We start from the raw sequence: 7,206 nt of genomic DNA, 5'->3' as shown, positions 1-7,206 counted from the left end.
TTTAAAGAATGTTGCAGAAGGGCAAAAGGGAGTGAATACTACATATATGAAAATGATAATACAAGATCATTGAGAAAAGGGAGATTTAATTGAGGAGATTTTGAAAGGCTACGTAGAAGAGGTTGACCCATTTCTGAGCTTGGAAGGAAACTAAGGATCCTGAGAAGTAGAGGATGAGGAAATGCAATGCAACTTGGCAGCCACAAAAGCTAATTGGGCGATTTTCCTTTGACCAGATCTGTGATTTCATTGGTTTAGACAATTTCCAGTGAATAACTCTGTCTGCTAATGTGAACAACACCTTCCTCAAGTTATATAGACACCTCAGAAGTCATTAATAGAAGGAATATAAGAAGTGGTAGATGCACTGTGTTCTGTCTTGTTCAGACCACATCTGGAATACTGTATGCAGTGTTGGGCATACAATAAAATAGGTACAATAATAAATGGGAACCTGTCCAACAGAGGAGGATGAGGACAGTGATAGGCACTGAGAATACTTATCTAGTAAGACCTTGAGAGGGATGATTGCTCTCTGAAAGTACGATAAGAGTTATAACGTGGAGGAATAAAACCTGAGGGCTATACAAATTTTGCATGCTTTGGGCGATTTGTGAGAGACAAGTCTTCCTTGGACCTCACTCAGCTTCAGAATGGTGCATTTAATTTTCTTCTTAGACTGAACTATGCTAAGATATTAAAGATGGAATCGTTGTGTCTCAATCTTTTTTTTTTTGTTTGTTTGTTTATTTTGATGTATACAGTCAACTTTGTAATCTCCAAAATGTCAGTGAGGGAAAGCCTTTCTGCTCACTGGTCTAGCCCCCTTAAAAGGTGGACTTTATCTTGAAAAGAAAAAAAAATGATATATTTACATGGTCATTTAGCTCAATGTTTTAGAACAATATCTTTTCTGTATTTTTTACTTCTAAATTTATTTTAAAAATTTTTGAATTCTAAACTCTGTCTCTCTTTCCTACCTCTCCCCCCCAACCAATTGAACTTTTAATTTTATGTTAAATTTGGATTGTTCTCTCAGGATGAGGGAGGACCCTGTCCCAAGTTTCACATTTTTTGTGCTTCTATTTTCAGAGCTAGGTTGAGGCGCTTGTAAGTTTTCAGTGCTTCCAAGATGTTATAGTGCAAGAAGTATGGCCACTGCTTTTCTGCCCCATGCTCTGATCTTTACCAAGGCAGGAATCTTTGTTATCTGCAGCCACAAGTCCTAGCACTCCTCCTGTCCTTTGAAATGTGATTTTCTGCTTTAGAACTGAGATAAGGGATCCTGTTGCCTTGTGAGTGACCTCAGGACTATCCTGTACCTGGAACTGTGACTAGATCCACTGATCTCCAGCAGCCTGAATTTGGAACAGGTCAAGAGGAAAAGAGAAGCGGAAATAGAAAGGAAACAAGCTGCTTCATTTGTAGATCACAAGCATTAGACTAACTCCCTCTCTTTTTTCCCAGCTCTTTCTTAGTAAAGAGAAGATTGAGAAAAAAAGGGGGAAAATAGAAAATGACAACATGGAGGAAAACAAATAATAAAAATAATCATATCCATGAATGGGAATGTGAATAACATCAATTCAACCACAAAATGGAAGATAGTATAAAAGCAGATTTTAAAAATGAAATTAACACTATGTTGTTTACAAGAAATAGTCTTAGCTATTATTTACACATGAAATATAATATATAAAAATTCATACAAAATTATATGATCTGTAGTACAATCCATTATACTTCAAGTAATTTTTTTTTAAATTAAAAGCTAGAGTAGCCATCATGACTTCAAATAGGGCTACAGTAAATATAAACATGATAAAAAGACAGAATCAAAACACTCCATTATGTTAAAGTTCCATAGATGATGAGTCAATATCTGTATTTAATAGGTACGCACCAAAGAGCATAGCTTCTAAATTTTAAAGGAAAAGTTAATAAAACTGGAGAAACAAAGAATTAGTAAACTACAGAATTGAGAGAGGGACCTTTTCAGATCTAATCTAATACAACTTAATAAATATTTATTAAGCACCAGAAATGTTCCAGGCACTATGTTAAGCACTGGGAATACAAGTAATAAAAAGAAAATCAATTCCTTCCCTCAGAGAGCTCATAATCTAATGGGGGAGACAATACACAAAAGGAGGCAGGAAAGAGGGGATGGAGTACATTGTAAGTGAAAACCAGAAGCTACCTAGTATGGGAACATCTTTCAGAAGAGCTGAAAGCAGGAACAAGAGAAGATACAGAGTTGAATGAGAAAGAGTTTAGTTTGTCCCCTTTATAAAGAAGACATTGGGAGGAGTTTATTACTCCACCCTCCAATCAGAGGGTACAGGTGGCTGAGGGAAGCTGGGTCAATCAATGGTTGAAATAGAAGAATGATGACAAGATAAGGTAGGATGAACTCAACCTGGAGGAGAATATTGTTAAATGAAGCTGAAACCTGGCAGAGGAGTAGATACAGAGTAAAACTCTAGACAAATCCCACCAAAATATGGAAATTTGGAAAGTAATTGCTGAATAGGAACAGGAAGTAGTTTATATACCTCTTCTCTTTGAATGACACCATTACAAAAATTGACTGTGTGCTTTCATATACATTAGAAACTTAATTTCAAAGGACTGAAAATTTAAAGAATAAATCATAAAAATAATTCAGCATTTCATTTTAACATGGCAATAGTGTCACAACAAAGGAAACTTATGGGATATAGCTAACATCGTACTAGGGAAAATTATATATTTCTAAATAGTTCAATCTGAAAAAAAGAAGAGAAATAACAAATCATGATATTAGGCCTTCACTTTAAAATAAAAAAGTTGGACCCACAATAAATTTTTAAGCCCTAAAAACCCAATAAAGTAGAAATTCTGAAAACCAAAAAGAAAGTAATAAAGTTGATGAAATTTTTTTGAAAAGCATATTAAATTGATAAGTAAGATAAGGAATGCTTTATCAAACTAATTTGAGGGGTTGTGTTTTTTTGAGGGAGGAAAACCAAATTGTTCATCATGAAAATGAGAAAGAAAAACTCATGGAGGGCAGAGCCAGGACGGTGAAGTAAAGACAAAGACTTGCTCAAGCTCTTCCCTCCAAATACCTGTAAAAAATAACTCTAAATAAATTCTATAGCAGCCAAACCCACAAAAGGCAGAGTGAAACAAATTTCCAGCCCACGACAAGCTGGAAAGTTGACAGGACAGGTGTGTTGCACTGGTCTGGGAGAGGAGTACAGTCTGAAAAAGCATAGGCTGAGCGCCAGAGAACCCAGAGCAGCCCTCAGGGGACTGAATCACAGACAGCTGTGGCAGTTTTGAGGCTTCTCAAACCACAAATCCAAAATACAATTTGGAAGGTCAGTGGAAAAGGTTTGTTGAATTTAAGAGAGAGAGGAGCCCAGTCCACCCCAGGTCTAGCACAACCCCAGTGACAGCTTCAAGAGCTCGATTGAACGATTGATCGGAAAGAGATTACAAGGGTCTTTTTGCTGGCACTGAGAAATAATTCTGTTGCTTTGCCCATACTTGGATCTGGGTCATAGTAATGGGGCAAGCAGGGGAATAGGCATAGCGGAGCTTGTGGCAAGACAGAAAGAAAATTTTCCTCACAGTTCCAGGGCAGAAAAGTGTACTTGTGATCACTCATAGACGAGAGCACAGACCAGGAAAGGAGTAAACACCTCTCCTTAGATCATGCCACCTTCAAAGAACTGAAAACTTTCAGGTCCCTAGAAGTATCTCTGAAAACAGCTGCACAAAACCCCTGAAGTTTGGGCCAGTATACCCTCCACACTGGAAGCAGAGCCCTAGCTTAACAAAGAGTTAAAAAGTAAAATAATTGGCTGGGAAAATGAACAAACAGTGGGGGAAAAAACTCAAAACTATAGAAACTTACTTAGATAACAAGAAAGATTAAAACATTGTTTTTGCAACAGGTTTGCTGCCAGAACACAGGTGTTGTGAAAACCATTGCTAAACTTCCAAAAAAATGGGCAAGGAAAAGACTCACATTAACATTGTCGTCATTGGACATGTAGACTCTGGCAAGTCCACCACTACTGACCACCTCATCTACAAATGTGATGAAATTGATAAGAGAACGATTAAAAAGTTTGAGAAGGAGGATGTTGAGATGGGAAAAGGATCCTTTAAACATGCCTGGGTCTTGGATAAACTGAAGGCTGAACGTGAACATGGTGTCACTATTGATATCTCCCTGTGGAAATTTGAGACCAGCAAGTACTATGTGACCATTATTAATGAATACTCCAGGACGCAGAGACTTCATCAAGAACATGATTACAAGCATATCTCAGGCGAACTGTGCTGTCCTAATTATTGCTGCTCGCATTGGTGAATTTGAAGCTGGTATCTCAAAGAATGGGAAGACCCTTGAGCATGCCCTCCTGGCCTACACACTAGGTGTAAAATAACTGATTGTTGGGTAAACAAAATGGATTCCACCGAGCCCCCCTACAGCCAGAAGAGATACGAGGAAATTGTCAGGAATTGTCAAGGAAATATATTAAGAAAATTGGCTACAACCCTGATACAGTAACTTTTGTTCCAGTTTCAGGTTGGAATGGTGACAATATGCTGGAGCCTAGCTCTAGCATGTCCTGATTCAAGGGATGGAAAGTCACTCATAAGGATGGTGATGCTAATGGAACTACACTGTTTGAAGCTTTGGATTGCATTCTGCCACCAACTCGTCCAACTGACAAGCCCCTTTGTCTGCCCCTCCAAGATGTCTACAAGATTGGCAGTATTGGTACTGTACCTGTTAGCCAAGTGGAAACTGGTGTTCTAAAACCAGTCAGTGGTCACCTTTGCCCCAATCAATGTTACAACTGAAGTAAAGTCTGTCAAAATGCACCATGAAACTTTGAGTGAGGCTCTGCCAGGGGATAATGTTGGTTTCAATGTCAAGAACGTGTCTGTCAAAGATGTCCATCATGGTAAGGTGGCTGGTGATAGCAAGAATGACCCACCTATGGGAGCAGCTGGTTTCACTGCACAGGTTACTATCCTGAGCCATCCAGGCCAAATCAGTGCTGGCTACGTACCTGTTCTGGATTGTCACACTGCTCATATTGCTTGCAAGTTTGCTGAACTGAAGGAGAAGATTGATCATCATTCTGGTAAGAAGCTGGAAGATGGCACTAAATTCCTGAAATCTGGTGTTGCTGCCATCGTTGACATGGTTCCAGGCAAGCCCATGTGTGTGGAGAGTTTCTCTGATTATCTTTCTCTGGGTTGTTTTGCTGTTCGTGATATGAGGCAGACTGTTGCAGTTGGTGTTATCAAGGCAGTTGACAAGAAGGCTGCTGGAGCTGACAAGATCACAAAATCTGAACAGAAGGCCCAGAAGGCTAAATGAATATTCTGTACAACACCTGCCACCCCAGTCTTAATCACTGGTGGAAGAATGGTCTCAGAACTGTTTGTCTCAATTGGCCATTTAAGTTTAATAAGAAAAGACTGGTCAACGATTACAACACATTGTAAAAGCTCCTGGAGTAAAGGAATGTTTTTGTGGGCCATTTGTTTTGTGGCAGTTTTAAGTTATTAGTTTCCAAAATCAGTAATTTTTAAATGGAAACGACCAAAAATCTGTCACAGAATTTTGAGACCATTAAACCAGTTTAATGCAAAAAGAAAAAAAAAGAAAGATTAAAACAACAACGTTGTTGACATTGACAACAATGTCAAAATTTCTAAATGCAAAGCCTACAAAAAAACTATGAATTGGTCGCAGGCTATGGAATAACTCAAGAAGGATTTTGTAAATGAAATAAGAAAAGTAGAGGAAAAACTGGGAAGAGAAATGAGAATGATGTAAGAAAGTCATGAAAAATGAGTCAACAGTTTACTAAAGGAGACCTCAAAAATACTGAAGAAAATAGCACTAAAAAATATACTAGACCAAATGGCAAAAGAAGTCCAAAGGGTCGATGAGAAGAAAACTTTAAAAAGCAGAATTGGCCAAATGTAAAAGGATATCCAAAAGTTCATTGAAAGAAAATAATTCCTTAAAAATTAGAATGGAGCAAATGGAAGATAGTGACATTATGAGAAATCAAGAAATTATAAGACAAAACCAAACTGAAAAAAAAAATAGAAGACAATGTGGAATATCTCACTGGAAAAACAACTCACTTGGAAAATAGAGCCAGGAGAGATAATTTGAAATTTATTGGACTATCTGAATACCATGATAACAAAGAAGAGCCTAGACCTCATCTTTCCAGAAATTATCAAGGAAAACTGCCCTGTTATTCTAGAACCAGGGAGTAAAATAGAAGTTGAAAAAAATCCACCAATCATCTCCATAAGCTATCCCAAAAGGAAAACTCTCAGGAATATTATAGCCAAATTATAGAATACCCACATCAAGGAGAAAATATTGCAAGCATCCAGAAAGAAGTAGTTGAAGTATTGTAGAAATATAATCAGGATAACACAAGATTTAGCAGCTTCTATATTAAGATGAGAGGGTTGGAATATATTATTCCACAGATCAAAGGAACCAGGATTAAAGCCAAGAATCACTTACCCAGAAAAACTGAGTGTAATCAATCAGGGGTAAAATTGACATTCAATGACATAGAAGAATTTAATGCATTCTTGTTATGATCATATAAGCATAATTGTGGGTGGGGGGAAGAGTTAAAGATCTTCCCCAACCATTAATAAGCCTCAATACTTTTTGTTTCTGTTGAAGTACTGGGTCAGAGGGTTGTGTTCCCCAGCTCTGAAAAGTGTATAAATATTTTGAGGTGAGATTTTACTTTGGGGTTTACTCCTTGGAAATGTTTGTTTGGCCAGATGAGACTCTGGGTAGCCACTAACGAGCCACCCATTCCCCATCTTTGAAAACCCAGATGTTCGTGCTTCCCTCCCTCTGGTAACTGGTAATGTATGTAATGGTCAGACAGTTGGATCTATCTGTTTATTTGTGATGTATGTATTGTTTATGGTAATACAGTTGGAATCCCTCTCTGTTGGTCTTTATTTCTCTGTATTTTTTCTGAAATTCAGGGTGCTGACTTTTCCCCCTGAACTAAGTTAATGATATATGTGTTTGATTGATTGTTTTTTGAATTGGGGAAAGGGGTAATGAGAAGCAAACACTTTTGAGGAGAGACAGGATGAAAGGAGAGAATAGAATAAATGCAGGGGTGGGAGAGGATGGAG

General features: G+C 37.8%; 1 pseudogene; it reads left to right on the top strand.

Moving 5' to 3' along the window:
- Positions 1-3,898: 3,898 nt before the first annotated feature.
- Positions 3,899-5,806, top strand: LOC140529560 (elongation factor 1-alpha 1 pseudogene; annotated as a pseudogene).
- Positions 5,807-7,206: the final 1,400 nt, after the last annotated feature.

This window comes from Notamacropus eugenii, chromosome 2 (assembly GCF_028372415.1).
Source record: "Notamacropus eugenii isolate mMacEug1 chromosome 2, mMacEug1.pri_v2, whole genome shotgun sequence".
Lineage (NCBI taxonomy): Eukaryota > Metazoa > Chordata > Mammalia > Diprotodontia > Macropodidae > Notamacropus > Notamacropus eugenii.
This window is presented reverse-complemented; position numbering and strand designations above follow the sequence as displayed.